This window comes from Leptonychotes weddellii, chromosome 3 (genome assembly GCF_054177405.1).
Source record: "Leptonychotes weddellii isolate Sample4059 chromosome 3, ASM5417740v2, whole genome shotgun sequence".
Classification (NCBI taxonomy): domain Eukaryota; kingdom Metazoa; phylum Chordata; class Mammalia; order Carnivora; family Phocidae; genus Leptonychotes; species Leptonychotes weddellii.
Window position 1 is genome coordinate 149,933,156 of NC_138371.1, and position 26,940 is coordinate 149,960,095.

General features: G+C 39.2%; 1 long non-coding RNA gene across 3 annotated transcripts in view; it reads right to left on the minus strand.

Moving 5' to 3' along the window:
* Positions 1 to 26,940, minus strand: part of LOC145720676 (uncharacterized) — a 142,072-nt gene that overhangs the window by 83,019 nt on the left and 32,113 nt on the right. For 2 of the 3 annotated variants that reach the window (XR_014143842.1, XR_014143841.1), the window contains exon 1: positions 162 to 25,647. This is a non-coding gene — a long non-coding RNA (uncharacterized LOC145720676). Of the gene's footprint in view, positions 1 to 161; positions 25,648 to 26,940 lie in introns of those variants that run through there. The other variant, XR_014143843.1, reaches the window with a different exon arrangement.

The following is a 26,940-nucleotide window of genomic DNA, read 5'->3' on the forward strand; positions in this document are numbered from 1 at the left end:
TTGCAGTAGTATTTCCTTATCTATGGGGGATACGATCTAAGCACCCCCCAGTCTTACAATATACTGTAATAAAAGTTACATGAGTGTGGTTTCTCTCTCCCTCTCTCTCTCACACACACCCTCTCTCTCTCTCTCAAAATATCTTATTGTACTGTACTCACCCTTCTTCTTGTGACAACGTGAGATGATAAAATGCCTCCATGATAAGATGAAGTGAAGAAAATGATGTAGGCACTGTGACTAAGTGTTAGGCCTACTGTTGAGCTTCTGACGATTCGTCAGAAGGATCATCAGCGTCGGACCCGTGCTTGACGCCACCGGTAACGAAACTGCGGAAAGCAAAACTGCAGATGAGGGGGGGCCGCTATAATTATTTGAAAACTTTGATCAGAGTTGAAGCTAGCCCCCTGATGATGGTGCTCAGAAAGCTATTCCAACTCATTTGAAAATGTTTTAAACTACTTTCTCTGTTTTGCTTCTTTCATCTGATATACTTTAATATTGTCTTGTTTGCTTAATCACAACATAGCGGGTCTCTTTTTGTTTTCTAGGAGGCAGCATTTCCTAGATCATGATTATCATGCTGACTCTGGTATTTCACTACCTTTAAGGGGGCCCACACCCTGGAAGAGTCTAGGTTGTGCTTTTCACCTTCTGAGGTCATCAGACCTCAGAAGTAAAAGAACTCTCTGGGAGCCCTCCTCCTTTCTGCCTCTTTCTCCTATCATTCTAGGAGTTTCCTCTCCAAACCGTGGCTTCTAGCTCTGATCATTCCTACAAAGATGTGAAAAGACCCAAAGCCCAACCATCTCTAGACTGTGCTCAGTGAAATATGCGGTCCAGAGCTAACCATAGGATAATACTGGATTCACTGGCTCTTTGCCTTTACTGTGCTGTAAACTTGTGCTGCAGGTGGGCGGTTGTCCCACTGGTAATCACAGTTGCCAACTGTGTGACCTGGTGTCTCTTGCTGTGACCAGGACCTGGAAACCCTCAGCAAATGATTTAGCCCTGGCATGAAGGCAATTTAGCTCTGCAGCCCTCACCCCGGAGTACCTGATCCTGCACTGGAGACCTTCTTAGGAATGTGGATCTAAAATTCTTTCAGGCTCAGCTCACTGATAGGGGCTATTTGTTTCCATTTTCACCTGCGTGTAGATATATATTATTTTAATTTTTAGTCAAAAGAATTTTATTTTGAAATAATTTTAATAGAACTATTTGATAATGACATCGAAATAGTAAAACCAATGTATCATTCAATAAAATATATTTCAAAATATTGTATACTTAAATTATTTTAGCACCCCCTTTCAGTCTCAAAAGTGTCCCAGTTCGTGATGGCTACCAGAAGGGTGGTGGGTGGGGGGATGGGTTAAACAGGTGATGGGTATTAAGGAGTGCACTTGTTTTTGATGAGCACCAGGTGATGTATGGAAGTGTTGAATCACTATATTGTACACGTGAAACTAATATTATACTGTATGTTAACTCAAACTTAAATGAAAACTTTTTAAAAATTGAATTAAAAAAAAAAAAAAGGTGTCCCAATTTGGACATGGCTGCCCTACTTGATGGTGTGAGAAGTGCAGAGGCCCAAATCCATATCAAGAGCAGTGTCCATCTTTCTCCCTATTGGTCACCAGGGCATTGCACAGTGAACCGATAGTCCTTAATGGCACCACATTCGAACAACACTCAGCCACAGCAAACAACCTGCAGGGAGCCCAGGTTGAAGGTAATGCTTTCTTGGCTGCTCTTGGGTCCCAGGGCTGTGGTTGGGGCCCAGGATGCCCCAAATACCTCCAACTAGCTGTGTGTTTGGCTGGGAGCTGTCTGAGGTCTTAGATGGGGCCAGAAAATGCATGGCGAGCTTTCAGGTCCTGGCCAAGGAAGAGAGACCAGGTCATACAGAGAGCCAGGATTGCCAGTGGGGCAAGGGACCCTGCCACAGGACAGAGCAGCTAAGGGATAGGCCAAGGACTTTGCAGGAAATTCCAAGGGCTCCTCATCAATGTCAGAAGATATCCTACATTCCTAGAACAGACAGATACCATCTTGGGGTGGGGAGAGGAGGGAGAGAAAGCATAAAGAAATGAGCTATTTAAATTACGTCAAACAGGATTTAAACTAGTTTAGACCTTTAGTTACCTTCTACCTTCTAGACCAGACTACTTATTTTCCTGGGCACATCTGGGTGCAATGCATGCAAATTTGCAATCCTACTCTGCAAGCAGTCTTTTGCAAATCTATATAACTTCTGAAGCTGCTGCTTCCAAATGAAATTAATCAGCTAGCTCTTCTGGGAGCTTTAGATCAGAGAATTTCTTCCAGTTGTTGCTGAAGAAAGTTAAGATTTCTCAGGGTAAGATAGAGGGTAGAAGAGAGAGGGAAGGACTCCCAGGAGATTAAATATGGGAGAAAAGCATTAAAGGAGAGGTAAGAGAAACTGCATCTATGTTTCCTTAGTGTTAGTCCTGTTGAATATTAACAAAGGCTTTCATTTCAATTACAACATGTTACAAATGGGAAACTGGGCATTAAGGAAACAATTGGAAATGTTTCCAAATGCTGAACAGTAAGAGCTTTCAGAAGCAGAGTCTATGGGCCCAGATACCTTTAGGGATTACTCCATGGGCTGTGTTGGTTTTGTACTGGAACACAAAAGATACCTTGCACCCCAGAGTCTTGAGGAGTTTAGAAACTTCAGATCCTACATATCACCGTCTCACTACATATCACCGTCTCAAGTGTAAAATTATCATGCCCTCTGCCTGATCTCTCCCTGGCGCTCTAGCTCTGATGACACTGTAGGAAATACAAGAGACACGTGGTAATCTGTTTGGGGAATAAGGGAAAGGTGTTGGAAAAACAAGAGAACGTATTCCCTGGGAAACTATTTGAGTTCCACTAAGCAGAAAAATGTACAAACTCACTCCTAATTCACTCTGAAGTGGTGTGTTTCAATTCCCTTGTAAAATACAGAGACACAAAATCGGAATGTGTGTCCCAGCAAGAGCTCTCTTTTGAGAGCTTAGGCCAAAGAGAGCAAAATTTACCCAACCACCGTGTGCCATAAATCATAGTCTACAAAACACATAGTTCCTGCCTGCCCATTTTTTCCCCAGAAGATACAGTATTACTGTGTTTTCTCCACAAAACTAAAATACTATGAAAATTTTAAAAGAAAACAGAACCAAAAAACATTCTTTTCACCAATGTGCCCTTTGGTTCCACACCTCATTTAATTCATCTCTATCCTCACCATCCTCACTCTCATATAAGCTGGAAATCTCAACATTGTCCTTTGCTCCTACCTCTCCTGGACCCTCACCACCTGATTCTTCTCCCTGACAGTCATTCTTCTGCTCCTACCTCTCTTGGACCCTCACCACCTGACTCTTCTCCCTGACAATCTTTCTTCTGTTCCTATTGTCACTTTCCGAGAGGCTGTCTGCCTCTCTTGAGCTGCCCCTCTCTTCACAACTTAGCCTATCCCCAGGTCAATCTTCCTGCTCTCATCCTTTCTGTAAACCACCCTGGGACAACCTTCCTCACACACAGCTCAGTTAAGTCTCTCCTCAGCTCCAATTCTTGACATCTTCCTGAGCTTGAACAACAAACACCACAGAAGCATTTAATGGCCTCCAAGACCTGCCCCCAACTCCCTGTGCTATTTGTTTCTTGCCCTATACCTTTTCCATCATCTTCTGCCACAGTGACATCAAATTATAGGTGTTTATTCAAATACCTTCCTACTTCCTAATGTTTGCACTGCATTCTTCTTTCTAGAATGTTCTTTGCCCCACCTCTCTTCAGCCCCAAACAAGACTTCTTGAAATCTTAACCATATGGCAAAACTCAGCTCCAAGAAACCTCCTACATGATACTTTCCTGATTTTTGTGATTAAAATTAATGTACCCCTTTATCACCCTTTCATATGTCTGGACCTTCCCATCAAATCTTACCACTTTCTACCCTATACTGCAGATAATTGGGTTTACTTGTCTTTCCCATTAGATCGTAGGCTGCTTGAGTGCAGAAACATGTCCCAGCTATGTTGGTGGAGTGGAATCTATTAGGCCTTGTGCTGGATAAAGCCAACTTCACCATCATCATCAAGTAAATAAAATGAACTGTTCTTTATCAACAGGCTAATGTCTACTTCAGAAATGTACAAATTATATTTTTTAAAGGTGTCATATCTTTAGTGAAGTTATTGGTATATCTGTAATTAATAATGTGCTTAAATGCCCTAACTTTTAAAATTATATATATCTGCACTGGCAATAAAGATTTAAAGTTAAATCAGAATTACCAGGTGTTATCCTTTAGTATAGGAAATTGCAGGAAGAAGCTATTGTGTCCTAGCAAGACAAGGTGCTTGAAGTCAAAAGATTTAAGTTCAAATCTCGCCCTCTCCACTTATGAACTGCCTGGTCTTAGGCAAAGCCCTAAACTTGAACCTCAGTTTTCTAATCTGTAAAATAGGGAAGAAAATGCCTGCCTACCTCTTCTAGATAAAGAGTTAAATAATGGTTGCCACAGTACTTTCGGAACTGCAAGTTTCTTTACAAAGAATATATATTAACATTATCCTGAGTAAAAGACTTACCCAAAGAACATACTTCAAATAGCAGTCTTCATGCTTTGGACAGAACTAATGAAGTAGAATATTACTATTATTTTAAGAGGCTAGCTGGTAACACTTACAAAGATGGTGGTCTTGTCTAGATGACTTGCATTCTGCATTCTTACTCCACACTGGTTGGTAGCTCTTAACATAGGAATTTATGCAGAGCCAATGGCATTTTGTAAAGTCACATAGGCTCTCCCAAGAATACCTAATATTTGACTTAATTCTGCCTCTACAAATCTAGTTTGCTATCTTTTCAAAACACAGGAGGACACATAAGCCTCTTGCTTAAAAATTCTACAGTGTTATAATAGTCACGCCACCATACTGAAGGAAAGAAACTAGGAATAGACAATTGTAGTAAATACCACTAAGAAACACTTCAGTTTGGGTAGTGTGGGTAGTGTAGGGCTATGTGAGCTAACAAGCTTCCAGATACCTGACAGTTTAACCCTTTGGGTGCCAAAGATTTCAAATACTTTTTAACAGTTTAAATGGTTTCCCAGCTTCCTCACCTTGGTGATCAGACTAATGAGGCTTCTTATTGGTCTTCCAATCCACCATACTTTCTTATTTTTTTTTAATTTTATTTATTTATTTGAGAGAGAGAGAGACAGAGGGAGCACAAGCAGGGGGAGGGACAGAGAGAGAGGGAGAGGGAGAAACAGACTGTCTGCTGAGCACAGAGCCAGACATGGGGCTCAATCTCAGGACCCTGAGATCACGACCTGAGCCAAAGTCAGACACTTAACCAACTGAGCCACCCTGGTGACCCTCCACCACACTTTCAAAAGCCTTCCCCTCTTTGCCACTACCTGGAATGAAATGGTCCACCTTCCCCAACTGCTGAACTTCCATTCCTACTGATCATCTCAAGTCTTCAGTGAAATCATCTCTGATACCCTCAGGAAAAGTTATTCTCTCCCTCCTCTGTGTTTCAAGTAAGCTGCTCCTATCACTACTTTAGTACTTATCTTGGGATGTTAAAAGGCTTTCTGTACACATCTGTCTCCAAATTTCACGATGGTAGGGTTTGAAGGTCTTTTTTTAATCTCTTTGCACATAACGGTGTCAGAGATGAGTATATTGTGTGTACACAGTAAATATTTAGAAAAGTTTATTAAATGAATGAATGTGTTATCAATAATAAAAATCGATTATTATACCATTATATTTAAGTGATGTCATGAAGATTTATGTCCTACTTGCTTCTCTGTCAGTTTACACAGAATGGTATGTATTCTATGAAGTGTCTTTTTTAACTCCTCCTCTGTGAATATTCTTTTTTTCCCCATGGGTTAGGTTCTTTCTCATTGGGTATGATCATTGTCCCTGTTCCCACTTTTAATTTCTACTGTTTCTATTCTCTGCTACTTCCTTCCTCCTCCCCATTTTGATTAATAGGTCTCATGTCCTCTCTCTCTTGTTCTTATGAATCTTTGAAATGTCTTGGCTTAATGTATTTCTTGACATGGCATAATTCTTTATTTGGTTTTCATACCTATCATGCGCCAAGGGAAACACATCTTTATACTAGGCAGGATTCTGACATGTCCAATCATAATCAAAATATCCTAGAAGTCTCCCTCCCTTTTCTATCTGCATTGCATCCACCTTTGTTCTGGTCCCACCTTCTCACACCTGAGTTATAGCTGCAACAGCCTCCTAGCATCTCAGTCCACATCCAGCACTCCTTATTCTAATCATAACACATATCACTACCAGGTTATTCTTCCTAAAACACTGGTTTCATTTTATTAATCCCAGGCACCAGGGCCTTTAACTTCCCTTTGATAACACCCAGCATTCAAGATTCTCACAATCTGGCATATCCTGTCTTTCTCATTTTATTCTTCATTTCTCCACTCAAAACATTTAGTAGGTTACTGTGGTAATTGGTTCAAAACACATTTGCCCCAACAACCACACATATTCATCCCTTTGTGCCCCCTCTTTTGTCTCTGAGCTGACCCTGGGATGCTTTTTACCATGACTGTGGTGGAAGTGAGGCTGCAGGACTTTCAAGAGGAAGTCTCAAGAAACCTTGCACTAACTTAGGCCTCCTTCCTCAGAAAGTCTGCTTCTTTGCCTAGAACCACTCTAAGTCTATCCTAGCCCAAACCACAGCCTTCTTCTTAGGTCCCATGAACACTCAGCGGTGGGGGGGAAGATCCTTTTAATTTTGTCTTTCCAAATGTAATGCCAGAGCTCTGGGAGAATGCAACCCAACCCACCATCTAATTTCCTGGACTGCGATAACTGGTACACAAATCACAGAGAGAAAATCACTTCGCCAAGCCTCCATATCCTCAGCTACTTGCATGAATCTTTGTGAGCCTCCTTTCAGATTGTTGATCCATAAAATTACCTCTTCCAAATTGACCTTCTCCAGCTTCACATCCTAAGTAGTTCAATTCTCATTCCCCACTTCAGACTTCTGCTCTGGGCAAGATGGAATAACAGAGACCAATTTTCCCTCCTGTCTGAAACAACCAAAAAATGGACAAAATATATGAAACAAAGGTGTTGAAGACACTCAATATCAGGCAACTAAAAATAGTAATCTCAGAAATCTAAAACAAATGAAGGGATCCCCAAATTGCCCAGCTTATTGCATTGAGAACATTTCCAGCACACACAGGAGGAACTCAGGCATAGTCCAGCGAACAACCTGAGTTAAGGACACGGAGCTGAGAATTCAGGGACACCAAGGAAGTTATAGTTAGAGGGACAAAGTAAAAGAAAGGAGAGAACAGTGCAAAAAAGAACCTTCAGAGATTTGCAGAGGGCCTCCCTTAAGTATTCGCATATAGTGATCAGCATATGCATGTAAGGGAACTAAAATAAAGTCAGATGTTTACTTTATACCAAACACAAAAATCAATTTCAAGGAAATGAAGCAAAATAAATTCAAGAAGCAAAACTTCAAAACTTCTAAAAGAAAATAAAGAGCATCTCTATCATGTAAAGGTAGGTAGTTTTTCTTACATAAGGCACCAAAAAAGCACTAACCATAAATAAAAAGATTAATAAATATGTGTATACTAAAATTAAAATTTCTGGAGCACAAAAGGCAATATATTAAAGTGACACTGACACAAGCCAGACACAGAGAAAAGATATTTACAATCCACAAAACCAGTAAGAAACTTTTGCTCAGAATATATAATAAAATCCTACATACCCATGTTTTTTAAGACAACAACCTAGTAACAACAGCAAAAAAATAAATAAGAATAAAAAATAAAGCAGGTAAATGATATAAAAGACAATTTTTTAGAAAAGGAGCAATAAATGAGATATATAAAAAATTTCCCAGGAAAATAAAACCACAATAAAATACCATTTCACACCCAGCTCACAAATGTGCAGCCATTCATTCATTCATCACAGACTTGTTGGAACCCTATTAGGTGCAATGCTCTATTAGGCACATAGAAACATTAAAAGTTGAATAAGTGACAATTATTTCATTTACTTTCTCTACCAGGATGAGACCCCAAAGAGGGCAGGCACTGCTTCTTATTCTTCATTTTATCTTCAGCATTTAGTACAGTCCCAGTCATTAGGCAGAAAAGTATTCAATGGCAGAAAGCTGATGCAAATCCTACTCTGAGGATCTCACAGTGTGGAGAAAGCAAGACAAGAAAGCAGCAAATCCTAATACCTCACAGGGATACCTGAGAGTGTCCACAAAGGAGCTAGATTTTGGAGGATGTGAAGTTCTCCAGCACTTTGGTCAGAATCTACAAGGAGTCAAGATTTGAAACGAGTCTTGGGAAAACGTTTTGCCTGGCATAGAATTTCTTTTTAAGTCAACACAGAATATGCAGCATATTATCACAAACACACACACACACACACATCTCAAATACCTAATTCCCTGATAGTAAATAACATCATCTTCAAAATTCCAGAATAGGGAGGAAGATGAGGAGGATGAGGAGGAAGAATCTAAGCCCTCTGTATCCACACAATTTACCGTGATGTTAGTGCAGCTTTACTACTGGCCATCTTCACCAACATAACTTTATTATTTCACTGCCTTCCTTGATGTTACTTTATTACTTCAGAAAACTTGCCCAGGAAGAAAAAAAGTTGCAAATCACTTTGTCAGTTCCAGGAACTTCCTGAAAATCCCACTTAAGTGAACATCAAAACGCTCAACTTTTCCATCCGACTGTTTGCTCTCTAAGACCCTTCAAAACTCTTGACTCCGCCAATCCTGAACTATCACGTCATGATCTTTACTCAATCCCAGTGAACATCCTCCTCCCAAATCCCCATACTGCTGTCTACCAGCTCCTCCAACCTCCACTACCCTCCAAACTTGAAAGACCTGCCTTAAACCAGACTTCCATTCATTATTAGAACTCTGGAGAGGTTCTTCCCTCCCCATCACCACCCCCAACTTTACCATAGTATAAATAAATTCAGCTTTGTCTTATCAACATGTTGTTTGGTGATATTTTCAAAGACCTAACATTCTATAATCTTTCTCCTCCTCTTTGTCCTTATCATCATCACCATCATCATCATCATCACTAACATGGACTGAGCCCTAACTACATGCCAGGCACTTGCTAATTAGTTTAGAGACCTAATAATCACATCCCTTACACAAATAGAGTATTTTTAAGCAAGTAAGTAAATTATAAGAGGTATATTCAAATGAGATGTCAAAATTCTTCCAAAAAAGAGGTTCATATTTTTCACTGTCCTTCTTCACAGAAATTATGGGAACCATAGAGGTCCAAGTCTCAAAGATATTCTGGAGCAGATTTCCTTGGTAAGCACCACTGGAAGCCATCTCTGAGTGTAGCAGTATTGGCCTTCATGGCTCAGCTAAGTTGAATTCTATTAAAAGAATTCCAGCAAGGGAAATAAATGTGCCTCTCCTCTCAATAGTTAAGGGAGGTGACCTTCTCACAGAAAATATTAGCTGATGAAATGAATAACGAAGGTGCTAGAAACATGAACAATATAAAGGTAGGGAGACTTTAAGGAGGAGAAATGTCTTTGTTTTGCCTTTCACCTCCAAATAAAGAATAACAGATGTTCCCTCAGCAAGCTGTGAGAGGGAAATGGGGTGACTGAGCTTTGCAGCTAAAATAATATCAACTGTGTATTGTAATTTCACTTTTGAAACGCCACACTTCTGCCTTTGTGGCACTGCCAGTAAAAATTCATTTTCAAGCAGCACAGCTGAACAGCCTGGGCCCTTGCCTTAATTCACTTTTCCTGCTAAGAGCCAAGAAGAGAGATAGCCTTGCATAAGGAGGATGGACAGCAGAGCCCTCCATCGAAAGAGGCCACATGCTAAATTAATCATGTTCCAGCCAGAATCTGCAATTCTTAGAGAGATGCTCGAGACGGTATGAAAAATTTAGAGGTAACTGGGAAAAAGGGAGAGTTTGTGAAGGAGAACACTTCAGAGGGCACTTTAAATGTGCAGGATGCATTACAGTTTCTTACATGTGAACAAGATAGCTCGCCTTACCCAGAATGCAATAAATAAGGACTGCATTCTCATAGGTGTGCCCTGAGAAGGGAGCACTCATGCTGGAACATAGAAATTTCTGACTTGATGGCCATATTAAGGGATTAGAGGGATTAGTATATTCATGAAAATCATCCATTTTAAAATTTAGCATAAATTTGTCAAAGCTAGCATGCAAGGATAGTGTCAGTCCAAGATAACAAGTCCTGTTTAAGATCCGAGCATGATTGCTCCAGTGAGATGTGAATTACAGGTGGCAAGTTGCTCCTAACGAAGCTCACCTCTTCCAGTCACTTAAGGAAGCCACTTGTGGCCATGAGCAGCCCTCAAAACTCACTCTGAAATGAGAAAGAGGAACTGAGTCTTACCTAGCTTTGAGCTTTTCTTTAGTTCCTCCAATGCAGCACTCAACTCAGCCTTCACACAGCTGTGTCCCATCTTCCTGGGACACTCCATTCCCTACCATCCCAAGCTCTCATGCTTCCGAGCTCAATGTACATTTTATTACTTCAGGTAGACCTTGGCTAACTCTTGCACATGCAACACTAAGTTGGTATCCTGAATTGTATGCTCCCGTAGCACCTGGTACCTCTAGTTATATGGCAGCCCCACAACTTACCCTGTTTGTGAAACATCCATCATTACTTATTGTCTTCCACACCAGATTGAAAAGATCAGTGGGGCTGGTGCATTGTCGTTTTGCCAGTGGATAACAAGCGTTTATCAAATGAATGAATAAAGGCAAAAATCATGTTTGATTCTTTCTTCTATCTGCCATAACATCTAGCAGGGTAACTGAGACATAATAATTAGCATTCAATAAAATGCTTATGTATTAAATGCAGGAATAAGAACCCTGAGGATGTCAGCTGAATTCAGCCTCCCCCAAATCAACTGGGAAAATCCTTCCTACAATGGTTGTTGCCTGATCTCTCAGTGGGTCTCTTGCCTTGTTATTTGGCTTAGATAAAAGCTAGAAAGAACAGCACTACAGGAAAAAAAAAAAAAAAGTAATATGCAATGAAAACTAAACTGCCACACTCAGAAGTGATATTCTCTTTTTCTTTCAGCTCCTACTGCTGAACATTTTCCTCCAATCCCCCAAGAGGGAAAGATCACTGGAAGCACACCCACTTAAAAAAAAAAAAAAGTCACCCTGATATGTTTTTTTTAACAAGATGTGTGCTATTTAAAGTCTCACCCATGAATATGTAGCTAATATTGACTAATGGGAAATGTAAAAGGAAGAAAGCCAAGGTTTTTTAAAGCACGTCCATTGAAATTAGGGTCATATGTAAGAAATTTAAAAATTTTTTTTCTGAGCCACATCCAAAACTCCAGAGGGCATATTAAATAATGGAAGTGTAAACTACTGGGATTTGGTGCTGGTTAGTATGTTGGCACAATACATGGCTCCCTGTGTGGTTTAAAAAATTAAGGAATTTTTCCCTCTTCCTTTATCTAGTAGCCTCCAAAATTAAAACAGTTTTCTTTTCTGTGTGGAATAATACAAGCTAACCAAATTATACTCTAATATTTTCATTCAATGACTTGGAAAGTCATGAAAATGTTTGTTTGGGGAGTTGCTGATACAGAAAAAGAAAGAAAGGACCATGTCAGAAGGATTTAAAAAAAGAAGATAAAACAAAGAATTCCAAGGATTGTCACAATCTGATCTGCATAAATAAAAGATAATAGCTTTGGTGAGCTGGCCAACCTTTGTGTGGAGTGATCGGTCTGTGGAGAGTCATGTCGGAGAGGCTGCAGGTCATTATGGCAGGATAAAGCCTATTTCTCATTTATATTAAAGAATCTTGCCTGTTAAGGGCTTGATTTGGATCTCAGACATAAATGCGCCCAGGGCTGCTCACCTAGTTAAGTCAATTGCTACATATGCATTCTCTCCCTAATATACACACAGAGTTTATCATTCACGACTCAACCATTACGCCTAATGTTCTTTTCTTGATTTAGAAAGAATAACAGTTAGATAGATCAGAAGGACTCAAATTGAGGGGATTGGATCATAAAATTTACACCTAATATAGAATTTTCTTTCTAATTTTGTACAGAGATGTGAATTTTCTCCCTGTTATACAGAACTTGCTACATCAAGAGAAGACAATAAAACTATTTCTGTTTTTGTGTTACATGTTTGATTTACATTATTATCTGGTTCCAGGCAAGATGGATTGTTCCAGACAGTATCTGGAGATCTAGGCAATGGAAACCTTTATGTGTGAAAAAAAGAAGAAAGAAAAGTCCAGACAATACAGTAAACAAAGCCTGACTACAAGAATGAATAAATATGTATTAAGAAACCAAGGAAAGCCATGGCTCGTGGGGAACTATGGGTATAGTTGAAAGACTTCCTTGGGCTGGGCCTCATAAGGTGACTGTAGCTTTAATGGGGTCCCCACCTTATAGGTCTGTGGGTTTAGAAATTCACTGTATAACTTCAGCCAGGCACAATCACAATCAGGCCCTACTGAATTGATTTGCATCAACATTAATTTTTAAAAAAAAGATTATTTGTACACAGACTTCCAATTAAAAAGCCAATGGATTAATTTATGAGGCAATAAGAATACGAAGTAATAGGAAGGTTCTGGTCAGAAGATTGGAGCTCCGGTCTTAGATCTATGCAATTTCCACCTCTGAGACCCTTCGTGAGACATGGCCTCTCTGGATCTCAAATTTCCTAATCATAACTGAGAGGTATTAAGAGTTAATTGAAATCCATGAGAAAACAGTTCAATAGACAAATGAGCAAAAGACAGGAATAGAAGGGCAGCATAGTATGGTGCTGTGGTTCTCAAACAAAACTTGGACCACCTAGGAGTGTCCAGATATATCAATACTGGGGACACTTGTACCACAGCATACATGTCAGGATGAGTTGAAAATAAATGAACAAAGGGCTCATTCTGCAGAGTATTGCTGAACCTGTGACCTGCAGACCCAGGAAAGATCATAAACTAATTTTATTGGAAGGTATTGCCTAAAACAGTGGTTTTCAATAGGAATGGTAGTGCCCCCCAAGAGAGGTTTGGAAACAGGGGAGGGGGTTGGTCATCACAATGATTGGAGCCCAACTGGCATTTAGTTAGCAGAAGGCAGAGATGCTATGTGTCTTGGAACAAGACAGCTCTGCACAAAGAACTGTTTGCACAGAATTTTGTACAACATCACATTAATGAAGGTATTTTTATAATTATCTAATTTTGGTGTACATATAGGTAGTATTATTTGCCCATTTTTAATATGTGCTGACTTTCCAGGATGGTAACTGCAAAGTAAATCAAGGAACAATTATAGTTTATTATGATCATATTTTTATCAATGAAGTTCACAGCTTTGAACAATCTTACCATTCTTGATATTTGAGTTAACAGTAAGACAGTCTGCATTCATGGCTGTGGGATTCATAGTGATTGTACATATAGACACAAACGTCTTTTTAGAAAAAATTACTTTCTTTTCACTCTCCTTCATAATAAAGTTAGGTCATTGTTTTAATACTTATAGTCAAGAGGTATTACAAAATGTTTGTTATATAAACGGGGAACACTGCATATGACACTGTTGAAAACACTGATTTACGGCAAAGATCATCTGTATGGTAAAAAATAAAAAATTCAGGGGGGTTTTCAACAGACCTAAATGGGATGAATTGCCCTTTCTGGAACAAGCAAAATTTTGTTCCATTTCTGGGGACAAAAACTTGAAGGGAGAAAGTAGGAGGAGAGGTATGACTGAACCCGGAAGACTGAGTGAATATGTAGCCATCCCAGAATGATGGAAGGTTAAGCTAAAGGCAGGGGCCCCTGGGCCTATTTCCCACTTGGAATCCTGGGAAGATGCCACTTTGCACTATACCCCTACCCAGAACATGGTAATTGCCGCAGAATAAAAATGGCAGTGGAACACATATAGGCAGCAGGTCAGAAATGGTGGCCCTGAGATTCCAGTGGCTCCATGTGGTGGGTGTGGAAGGAATCCTGTCATTCACAGGTGCCCTCAGTGAGGGAGTCAGACTGCAGCCAAGAATAGCAAGAAGGTTAGCCACAGGTTGCCCTCCTGTGGGTACGATAACCCTAAAGAAGGGTCTTTGTGGTGGGGGCAAAGCCAGGGCTGAAGGAGACTGTGGCTGAGATCAGCAGACCACAGCGTTTACAGATTTGGAAAATGAACCCTGACTATGCCAAGCGGATACATCAAAGCAGCAGAGTCATCAGGACCAAGCAAGCAGGGGATGAGGAAACATCCAAAACATCCAAACCCAAGACCTTTTCCCTTCCAAAAACTCCTATACTCACTGGACCTGACACTAACCAGCTAAGTAAAAAATAAAGAAGTGGCAATTTTTTGGACACATCTCTATTTCCCATGGACTGCATTTTTATCTTTCTCTTAAGTATGTGCCTCTCCTTTCTATGTGCATCAGAAGTTGTTCATCCTGAACTTGGACTGTGGGAACCAGAACTGAATGTAAGTCCTGCCCACAGCATTACATTTATCATGAATCTAAGATTATTAAAATAAAAACAAGAATAAGAATGCCATCTACTGGCATGGAAAGCAGCAAGGGCTCTAGCAAATCTGCATTTAGGGAATAGAGAAGGAAAAGTTTTTTTTTTTTATTTTGTTATGAAATGGTGATCACCAGAGACTGGAGAGTCACATATAAATAGTATTAAGGGGATTGATCACAAATAAATAAATTCTTTCTTAACTAGTAAATCACTTACCTTCATCTCTCAATTTTGTATTTGCTACTACAGGCTCCATCTTGGACACAAAAGAGGTATATATAATGACACAAAAAAGTTTTGCTTGATTGATTTAGCAAACTGTTTCAAAACAACCTAGTCTTGTTCTTTTTTCGACATTTTAAAATATGTATTTATAAATTGGTTTGCCTATGTAGACAGAATGATAGAGCATGTGACTCTCTTGGCTGTTCCCATTTTCTATATATTGGAGTTGTATTGGATTTTTTTTTTTTTTTGCACAGTTTTATAGAGGGCAAGCAAGAGACTGATGAATTGTATTTGTTAATATTGATCAACATTTATATGATAACTTGTATGAATTTTCCTCTGTTAGCTAGTGATAATTCAAATTTTTAAACTTTTCCCATAACGAATCATTTATTTCTAACCATTTGTTACTTTAAAAACCCATTAAAAATACAGTATTTTATTAGGTTCTTGATAATGACTTGGTAAAATGTCCACAGAGTCAAGGTTCATTTCACTGCCTACAAATATTCAATTGTTCCAGCACCATCTGTGAAAAAGATCATCCTTTCTCCCGTTAAATTGTCTTGGCACACATGTTGAAAACCAATTGACCATACATGTGTGGATTTATTTCTGGATTCTATATGCTGTTCCATTAATCTGTTTGTTACACCAATTCCATATTCTCTTGATTACCATAGCTTTATAGTAAGTCCTGATATCAGGTAGGGTAAGTCATCCAAATTTGTTCTTTTTTAGGTTGTTTTGGCTACTTTAGGTCCTTTCCATATAAATTTTAAATCAGCTTGTCAATTTTTACAAAAAAGGGCTGCTGAGATTCTCATTGGGATTGGGTTGAATTTATAGATCAATTTGAGGAGAATTGACAACAATATTGAGTCTACTGCTCCATGAATATATCTTTGCATTTATTTAGGTCTTTTTAAAATTTGCTCAGCAATGATTTGCAGTATAAAATTTAATTCAAAAATGAATCAAATACCTAAATGTAATGGTTAAAATTATAAAAATTTTAGAAAAAAAGAGAAAAATTCTTGGTGACCCTACATTTAGCAAAGATTTCTTTAATAGGACACAAAAAATCACAAACTGTAAGATAAACTGGATGTCATCACAATTAAAATTTTGTTCTTCTAAAGACACTACTACAAAAATGAAGAGTAAACCTCAGACCGGGGGAAACCATTTGCAAAGCACATATATGAAAAAAAAAGTGTCTAGAATGTTTGAAGAACTCTCACAGTTCAATTAGAAAAGAACTCACTTTTTTAAATGGGTAAAAGATTTGAACAGGTATATGATCAAAGGAGATATAGAGATGACAAATAAGCACATCAAAAGATGCCTAATATTAGTCATTAGGGAAATGCAAATTAAAACTACAATGAGATCTCTGTACATTGCCGGTAGACGGGCTAAAATTAAAAAGACTTTCTATACCAAATGTTGGTGAGGATGTGGAGCTGCTAGAATTTTCATATACCAATGGAAGGAATAATAAATTGTGCAATCACTTTGGAAAACAGTTTGACAAATTTAAATTAAAAATACACCTACCATATAAGTCAGTGAGTCCATTCCTAGGCATTAAGTTAAGAGAAATAAAAACAGGGGCGCCAGGGTGGTGCAATGGTTGAGCATCTGACTCTTGGTTTTGGCTCAGGTTGTGATCTCAGGGTCCTAAGATCGAGCCCTGCATGGGACTCTGCATTCAGCATAGAGTCTGCCTGAGATTCCCTCTCCCTTTCCCTCTGGCCCTCCTGCTCATGCTCTCCCTCTCTTTCTCTCTCTCAAATAAATAAGTAAATCTTTAAAAAAAGAGAGAGAGAGAGAAATAAAAGCATATGTCTCTACAAAGCCTGGTAAAGGAACATTCACAGCAGCTTCATCTGTATTAGCCAAAACTGGAAACAACCCAAATGTCCATGAACCAATGAGTGGATAAATAAATTGTGTTATATCCATACAGGGGATTACTACTGAGCAATAAAAATAAATTCACTCAGAAATAAAAAAAGAATACACTACTGCGACATACATGCAACAACACAGATTAACTCAAAATAATTAAGCTGAATGTAAGAAGCCAAACAAACAAAAAGTGCGTAGCATCTTATTCTATTTTTATAACATTCTATAAAATGCAAACTAAACTTTAGTGACCCAAAGCAGAACAGTAGTTCCCCAGGACTGGAAGGAGGTTGGGGAAGGAAGTAAGGGAGAGATTTGAAAGAGGCACAAAGAAACTTTTAGGAATATAGATATGTTCATTGATCTTGACTGTGGGGATGGTTTTACTGGTGTATACATATGTCAAAACTCATCAAAGTTTACATTTTAAATATATGCAGTTTACTTTATGTCAGTTATACTTCAATAAAGCTTTAAAATAATGTCACTCAGTTGTGGCAAAAAGCTGAGTAAATATTAATTTTGGGGGCACCCAAAATTAGGGTGGCTCAGTCGGTTAAGCGACTGCCTTCAGCTCAGGTCATGATCCCAGGGTCCTGGGATCGAGTCCTGCATCAGGCTCTTTGCTCAGCAGGGAGCCTGCTTCTCCCTCTGCCTGCCACTTCCCCTGCTTGTTCTCTCTCTCTCTCTCTGACAAATAAATAAAAATCTTTAAAATATATATAAAATGATTTAGAAATAAAATATTAATTTTTTATTCTTTATCTTAACAAATACACTTTTGTTTTGGTGTTTCTGGTGTTTTAATCATCAGTGACATTATCGGCACAGTATTGATATAATAGACTTTGTACTCTGGTATTTGTGCACAGGGTAGATGTATAGAGTAATGTGATTGCATCTACAAGCTGGACTCACCCCCCACTCCGAAAATTTATCACTGGGCTATACCTATATTTTCTATAAACCAAGTAGGAGTTCACAGATTATCTCCACAATTGAGCTTGACCATTCAATTATTAAACCCATCTATGCTGATAGATGTGAAAATGTAACGTTCAGCATCTCCCATGCTTCTGAATGATCAAGCTGATTGTGCACATTAAAATACAACCAACCACAAAACTGCAGCTCAACCTCAAAAGATGGCCAATTAAGTTAGTGTAAAAATAAAGCCACTTCCCCTTTATCTAGAGTTAGCCATGTTAGCAAAGAAAAGCTTTCAAATCTTCCTCTAGTTTGCTTCCTTTCCAGTGGCAACTGGACTTGCTTCACTTCACTGAGAGTGAAGTTAGTGACAGTAAGTAGGCCTTTTTCCCTTAGTCATGTGGACATGAGAGGTAAAAAGAGAAGTTTCCTTTCTTGGGGCTTAAGAGTTTAGAAGTGGCCTAGAACAACCTTGCAAGTAACACTGTAACTAGTTAAATACCTAATAAGACAGAAGAGCTTATTTGGTCCATTTCCCTCTATCCCAACAAGAATGTTTTATACAGTCCCAAAAGATTGTAATCATTTACAAGAGTCTTCAAATCCTCAGAAGAGACACCCTTAATCTCTTTCAGAAACTTCTTTTCAGCCAAGGCGCCCATGGCTAAAGTTTCAACTAACTCTGAAGGACACTCTCTAAGAATCAATGAGCTCACTTTACAGAGTTGCTGCACCAGTCTGCATTCCTGCCAACAGAGAAAGAGGGTTCCCCTTTCTCTACATCCTTGCCAACATCTGTTGCTTCCTGTGCTAATTTTAGCCATTCTGTTTATAGCAGCTTTATCAACAATAGCCAAATTATGGAAAGAGCCCAAATGTCCATCAACTAACTGATCAATGGATAAAGAATATGTGGTTTGCGTATATATACATTTGGTGTGTGTGTGTGTGTATTTGGAAAATATATATATATACACACATATATATGTATATACATAAAATGGAATATTGCTCAGCCATAAAGAAGAATGAAATCTTGCCATTTGCAATGACATGGATGGAGCTAGAGAGTATTATGCTAAAAGAAGTCAGTCAGTCAGAGAAAGACAATACCATGTGATTTCACTCATATGTACAATTTAAGAAACAAAACAGATGAACATGGGGGAAAAAAGAGAGAAAGGCAAACCAGAAAATAGACTCAGCCATAGAGAAAAAACTGAGGGTTGCTGGAGGGAGGTGGGCGGGGGGATGGGTTAAATGGGTGATGGGTATTAAGGAGGGCACTTGTGATGAGCACTGAGTGTTGTATGTTAAGTGATGAGTCACTAAATTCTATACCTGAAACTAATATTACACTGTATGTTAACTAACTGGAATTTAAGTAAAAACTTGAAGAAAAAAAGAATCAATGAGCTCATTATTTTCAGTCTTTTCTCACATTTTTCTCTTGTATCAGAGTCCACTGTAAGAATTTTCCAACTCCTGCCCATGAACACTGTCCCAGCTCTTCACAGCCTGGCTGCATGAGTGACTCTTCACCAGAAGTCCCAATTGGATGAGCGTGATTTTAAGGGGGTTCCAAAAGGTCCACCTCCCTGCTTACCTAGGGCCCAAATGTTCAATAAACTTCTATTAAATCAATGTATAACTAAATACACCTCAGACATAAACAAACTGGACTGAAAACTTTGCATTTAGAATCCAAAATGGTGGGGCTCCTGGTGGCTCAGTTGGTTAAACGGCTGCCTTCGGCTCAGGCCATGATCCCAGGGTCCCAGGACGGAGCCCCACGTCGGGCTCCCTGCTCAGCAAGGGAGTCTGCTTCTCCCCTTCTCCCTGCTCATGCTCTCTCTTTCTCTCACTTCCTCTCTTTCAAATAAATAAGTAAAATCTTTAAAAAAAAAATAGAATCCAAAGTGGTTTAGACCAAACAAGTGAAAATATTGTCACCTACATCAGAGCAGATCTACTTCATGGGGTTACTGTAAGCATTAAATGAGATTTCTGTGGGTATGCACCTCTAATAGGCAGCATCTAGAAGCAAAGAACCTTGGAGAATATCATGACAATAAAACAGAATCACAGAAAATTGAGGCAGCTTGTGCAAGCCATCTGGCTCGTGGGGAGAAGAAGCAGGGTTAGAACTCATGGGGCCTCCTAGGCCAGTGCTCCACACTTGAGAACGTCACCACAGAACTCTAGAAATTCCATGGGACTTTCTAATAAATCAAAGACCTTCAGGGTAGTGAGCGACAACATGGACACATTTCAGTGGGGGATGAAGTGTAAGGAAAATAAAGCAAGAAAGAGCAAACCTGCAATGTAAAAGACTTTTGTGCTAAATGTTTTCTTGCTTGTTTTCGCAATTCCCCAACATTCCTGATGTGTGCATTTTTAGCTTCATAAGGTAACTGAGGTTCGGAAAAATTAAGTGATGTGTGAAGGCAGAGAATTACGGTCTTCTGACTCCAAGTTCAGGGCTATTTCTACTCCATAGCCATACCACGCTTGGGATGGCAGCAGGCAGTGAGCAACAGGAGTGGGTCAGGCTGGGAGAGGCCATACAGGGTGACTGGGCCTGGGAAGGAAGGTCCTTGGGAAAGGATAGCACAAAGACAACTTCACCTGTATCACAGTGGGAAAGGCCCTTCTGAAACGAAAGCACGGAATGCAGCAACTTGGCAGTTGTTCTGTACAAGTCACCACATCTGTCCAGTCGCTCAGGCCAGAGAACTTGGTGTCATCCTTGATTCCTCTCTTTCTCACCCCCTGCAGCCAATCTGCTACTAAATTCTCATGTCTCTCCCTCCCAATATATATCCAGACTCAAAACCCTATTCTCACCCCCAGAAGTACCCCTCCTCTCCAAGCCATTACCTCTCCCCTGCCTCATTGTCCTGACCTCCAACTGGGCTCCCTGCTCTGCCTTCAGCTTCTCCTCAGACCATCACTCAGAATGAATCTTTCTCCCCCAACATTTTATTATGAACATTTTCAAACAAAGCAAAGAAAAATTTTTTACAGTGAATCCATATATCCACAACCTTGGTTCTATCATGATTATACTTGCTTTGTCATGTTGTCTATCCCTCTTGATTCTTTTAAAATCTAACTCAGCTTATGTTGCTTCTCCCCCACAAGAACCTCCAATAGCTTCCTGTTTCCTTCAAAGGAAAAGCCAAACCCTTGTCATGGCCAACAAGGGCCCAAATGAGCTGGACCATCCCACCTTCTCTGCCTTCATATCCTACTGCTTCTTGCCTGCTCCCCTCCGACGCACACCCCCAGCTCTTTCCTCCCCAGCCAAAATTAGTTTAAGACACACCAGTTTCTGCACTGGCCGATCCCGGCCTGGAATTCTCTTCCTACGGATTTTTTTGTGACTCATTCCCTCACTGCTTTCATGGCTCTCTTCACACGCCATATTCTGGTAAGGCCTTCACTGCCTGCTCTATTTAAAATCGCGAACCACCCCTTCCTTTACCTTCCTTCTTTCCCTACTTTTTATTTCCTCAGTAGCCCTTATTACCACAGCACTCCACATTTCAGTTATTAGTCTTGTCTGTCTCTCCCCATTATAATTTATTATTGTATGCGACATACAGAACACCGCATTAGGCATTTTATGTATGTTGACCTCATTTGATTTGCACAGTGCCTCTCTGAAAGAGAGATTCTTATCCTCAAGGAACCTGAATAACTTGCCCAAGAGTGCCCATGTATGCTGGAGCAAGAATTACAAGCCAGGTCTGTCAATATCTGAGGTCCATTCTTTTTCACCATATGATATGGACCGTTTCGGTGAGACAGGCGGGGGCCCCAGGCAGGCACCTTAGCCAGAGGCCACGGTCACATCCATTCCTCATTTTGCATTTAAATAGCTGCTTCTTCAAGATGTACCTACTGAAATTCTAACCCTGCGAGAGAGTAAAAATCTCACATCAGGAGTAATCAATACTTCTTTGGGGATAGATTAGATGACAAATAAAAAGAGAACCTGTGCCACGAACACGGTATTTAAAGCAGGGCCTGGAGGGTCTACAATAGAAACACCAAGGATTACAGAAAGGCCCAGGGCACCGGGGACACAAATACACGCATCACAACCTTCTCATTTTTCCCAGAAACAAACTAGAACTAATTCAAGGAAAACGATGCATACATCCCTGCTTCATTCCTCAATTACAGAATTTATCTCATGACATAGTAATATATCTATGGATACACTGTTGCTTCTTCTGGGAGCCTCTTGAATCCTGGGAATGCAATTTATTCATCTTTGAACTCCCAATGCTTAGCACAGTTTTTGGCACATAATGGAATCTTAATAGATTTTTGTCAAATTAGTTAATCAAGTGAGTGAGTGACTGAGTGAATGAATGAATGAATGAATAATGATAAAAGACCTAGGAGCAAATGACAAAGGAAACTCTACTCAGTAGCAATGCAAACTTTTTAAAGAACTTTTATCTTTTCTGCTGGCTTCAAACACAAAAAGCACCACCTTGATTAACACAATTGCAATTTGAAAGTGATTATTACATATCACAATAACTAATGTTCCAATTTAGAGCCATGGGTGATTGGTTCAATACTGAAACAAGTGCATGAAATCCAGTAGCTTATTGGTTAAATATTGGTTTAATCTAAATCTGAACCTTAGTCCACGCACAAGTTCCCCTTCCCCTTGCAACTCCTTTCTAGTTCTCTCTACTGTATGACAGTATTTGTATCTGTATCTGCGTACTATAGTATACCGTAAATTCTTAAAATCAGAGACCATGGCATATTCCTACAACTAAAAGAGCAATGCTTTGAAGACAGTGGGCATTCACACAATATTATTAAAAACTAATAGTTAGGGTTCCCTGGGTGGCTCAGTCGTTAAGCATCTGCCTTCGGCTCAGGTCATGATCCCAGGGTCCTGGGATCGAGCCCCACGTCGGGCTCCTTGCTCAGCGAGGAACCTGCTTCTCCCTCTCCCACTCCCCCTGCTTGTGTTCCTTCTCTTGCTTTGTCTCTCTCTGTCAAATAAATAAAATCTTTAAAAACAAAAACAAAAACAAAACTAATAGTTAGATTTACGGTCTTTCCACCCTCTCCCAACTAAAGTGAGTGAGAATAGGCTTTACTACAAGTCAATTGTGATTACTAGTTCAAGTACATATCAGGACAGACAGGCTACCAGTCGCATGGCTTCAGAAAGATCACATCAGACATACCACAAGACAATCTAATGGGCCATGTACAAGAAAACAATTATCACTATTAATTATAATATAATGACATTAATTAGTATCGACATTTGCTATATGTCAGAACTCGTACTAATGTATTTATATACTTCAGCTCACTTAGTCCCCACAACACAAAATTCATTATGTACAACTATTACCCCTCATTTACTGAATGAGCAAATTAAGCTATGGAGATATTGAGTAAATTTCCTAGGGTCATCCTAAGTGTGGAAGCAGGGAATGACCAGGTTTGTATGGGCTCAAGGGTTCTACAGATCTATAATTTTAGCATTATTTTGATTGTTTTATTTGGAGTTTGGCTTTTGTGGGGTTTTTTTTTTTTTTTTGGTCTCATTTTCATTTGGTTTATTTTTTATTTCATCAGGGTGTTCTTTAGACTTATACAGATTGTCTTCAAGTATAAGATCTGTATCATTTTCAGAGCGCCTATGGACCTTTGTAGGAGTTGAGAGTTGATTTCTTGATTACCCTGCACTGCTCTATCACTTACAGTAATAATTACAGAAGTAAAAGTGTAATAAAATGGGAGGTTTTAACCCATATTTTATGAGTCACAAATGGGCTCTTAAAAGCTGCCATTTTATTATTTCCTTTAGAGATACTTAATAGGTAATGTCAGTAGTAAAACTTAGCACCCAACCAGCAATTAATATTCCATGCCTCCAGAATTATCAACCCTCCTTAAAGGAAGAATAATCAAAAGAGGTTTGTTGTGTGCGTGTGTGTATGTGAATCTAGTTTCATACCATCTAGGTTAATAACTCAAATGTAAAGGAGCAGGAATCAAAGAGCTACCATCAACTATATAGATTAGGCAATGAAAAAAAGTGGGAAAAGAACCAAAAATGAGAAAATTATCCAGAAAATTAAAATTGTATGTGGCTATACATATAGCATATACCACCTGGAAGAAATAGCCTTAAATTGTAGACACAGCATGAAACAGCCATTGCAGAGTAGGTTAGTTTCACATTAACTCATACAATCTGACCTCCTCTGACATAGTTCAACACCTAAAAATTTTTCATTCCTCTCTAATAAACTAAACATCTCTTCACCTTGGTTCAGCTAGATTTCCAATAACTACCCTTGCTAGAAGCTGCTGAATAACTGACTTCTTTTCAGCTCTTGCCTAACTGCTGGCTTCTTTGTATTTTCTGAAAAACAAGTGCATATCTTTGTATTTAGGCATCATTGGAAGTAGTTTGTCACCTCATAATTCAACCTGCAACAAAGCCTATTCATCCCCTTTCCCAACACCACCAGCCCAAAATTGTAGATACATCTGGCCACTACTAGAGTCTCTTCATGTGGAGTTAACCCACACAGTTGTTGTTGCTCAAGAGCTTACCAGAAGGATCCAGCATTTCTGAATATCTGAGAGATGTAGGTTATAGGTCAGAGTATATAATACTGATTCTTTGAAATTTGTGGAGACTTGCTTTTTAATCCAGTTCATGATCATTTTCTGCTAAGTGTTCCATGTGTGCTTAAGAAGAATGTATATTCTCAAAGCATTTGGTACAGTTTCTATTAGATCAAACTGTTTACTGCGTTGCTCAAATTTCTATATCTTTATTAAATATTTTTTGTTGAATATGACAATTGAGACAGTATAATAAATTTTTTACTATTACTAGACGTCTGTTTTCCTCTAGTTCTATCAATTTTTGCTTTATAGGTTTAAGATACTTTGTTAGAAGCATATGAGTTTAGAGTTGCTAATCTTCCTGGTAATTTCAGTATTTTACCATTATTTAGTACTAAACTCTCTATATTTAATACTTCCTGACTTAAAGCCTATTTTATCTGATAACGTATCTGTGTCACTTTTGTTTAGATTAACATTTGCTTGGTATATTTTTTTCCATCCGTTAAGTCATTCTATGCTTTTATACTTGAGATGTAAACTAGAATATTTTTAATTTAATCTGATCCTCTCAGCCTTTAACTAGTATGTTTAATCTATTTTTATTATATTATTGATATACTTGGACTTGTTATCTTTTTTATTTTTATTGATCCCATTTTTAATGTTTCTTGACTCTGGGGTGGATTTCTTTAATTTGTTCGTTTTTGTTTGTTTGTTACTTGTATTGCACTGATCTTGTGTATTGCTTCAGAGCCTCTTGCACTGCCTGCCTCTTATTTCAGCTCCTGCTGCAGTGACCATTTCTAGGTGGACTCCAAGAGCTTCACATAGGTTGCAACCCAATAGCACCTTGCCTCAGCCCTGTGGCATCTGCTTCACACCTCTTGCCCTTTAGCTTCTGGGGGTGCCACATATGCAGGCATAACCTAGATACCTTAGGGAGAACAGACAGAAGCAACAACGGATAAATGCTTTCCATTGTTTGCTTGTTTTGAAGGGCAGCCATAAAATGCACTTCTTACAACCTCCCAGCTGTATACCTAATGTGAGATCAAGCAACCAGTTGACTGTATCAGTGAAAAAGAAGAGGAGAGGAGGAAGAAATTTAAATTAGAAGATCCTGACTTCTTACAATTCAAAAGTTACTGGTAGTGGACAGATGTTGGCAAGTCATGAGCCTCCATAGCTTTATAAAATAGGGACAATAATGTTTATTTATGGGGCGCCTGGGTGGCTCAGTCGTTAAACGTCTGCCTTCGGCTCAGGTCATGATCCCAGGTCCTGGGATCGAGCCCCGCATCGGGCTCCCTGCTCCGCGGGAAGCCTGCTTCTCCCTCTCCCACTCCTCTGCTTGTGTTCCCTCTCTCGCTGTGTCTCTCTGTCAAATAAATAAATAAAACCTTTAAAAAAAATAATGCTTATTTATTTCTCAAGACTATTGTAAGAATTAAATGTGTAATACAGATAAACCTCTATTTTGAAAGGGTACCTCTAATTTTAAAGTGCTATTTTATTATGAAAGAGTGTTATTTAGCATCAGCAGAATGCTTGGGGTGATAAATTATCTCTATGATTTCTAAAGATGATTTTAATGCTGGGCAAAAACAAAATGCTAACAACTACATGCTACATGCTAACAACAGCGGACTTGCCATTGGAATTATTCCATTTACTTACCAATTTATTTCTACCTGTAGTATGCATCATGGACAGACTATTCAACATCTTTCAGCGTCAATTTTCTTTTCTTTCACATGGTAACACCACCTACCTTGTATAATTATTGGACAGATGAAGACTAGCTGTTTTTACTGCTACTTCTACTACTACTACATACAATGTACTATGAGACAACACTCTGTTGAATCAAGGCATGTTCAGATAAGCCTTGAATGCTTCCTTAAAGAAGGTTTTAGAAAACACTTAAATCAGAACCAGGAAGGGCTTTGGGTTTAGATTGGCCTGCCCCCCTTGTTACCTCTTTTACCCCATTTTGGCAAAAAGGCTGTAAACAAGAGTAAGGGCTGCTGGAAGAAATTCACTATTGAATTCCTCCTGAATCATCTCCCAGCAATGAGGAACAGACTCTGAAATCCCCATAGTTGGGCTACGAGGGACAACACACATGTGACTAATTGCCAAGACTTAACTACTGAACCACTCTGGGAGAGTATTATTTATAATTAGTGCCAGTAGGACTGGACACCTGTCTGCTCCAAAGGCATGAAATGCCCACGATTTACCTCGCATCCCAGCATTCATCAAGAAAGAGCAGCAGACACCTCTGTGCTTGAAAAGCACCGCAGAACAACTCCCTGTGGACCTCTGGTCCAAGTTTTGAGTTGATGCAAAATTTCCATTTTTCTGGTTTTATCTGTTTTTTTTTTTATGGCTGGGATATGTTATCTAGATCTTTGTACTGTTCATATTAATGTGGTCTCTAAACACAAGTCAAAATTCATTCTCTGATCCCAAAAGAGTCTATAACTACTTTAGAGAATTTCTCTCCACTACTTCTTTTTTCAAGGGAATCGAGCTGACAGGCCTGAGTTATTTCAGACAGTTT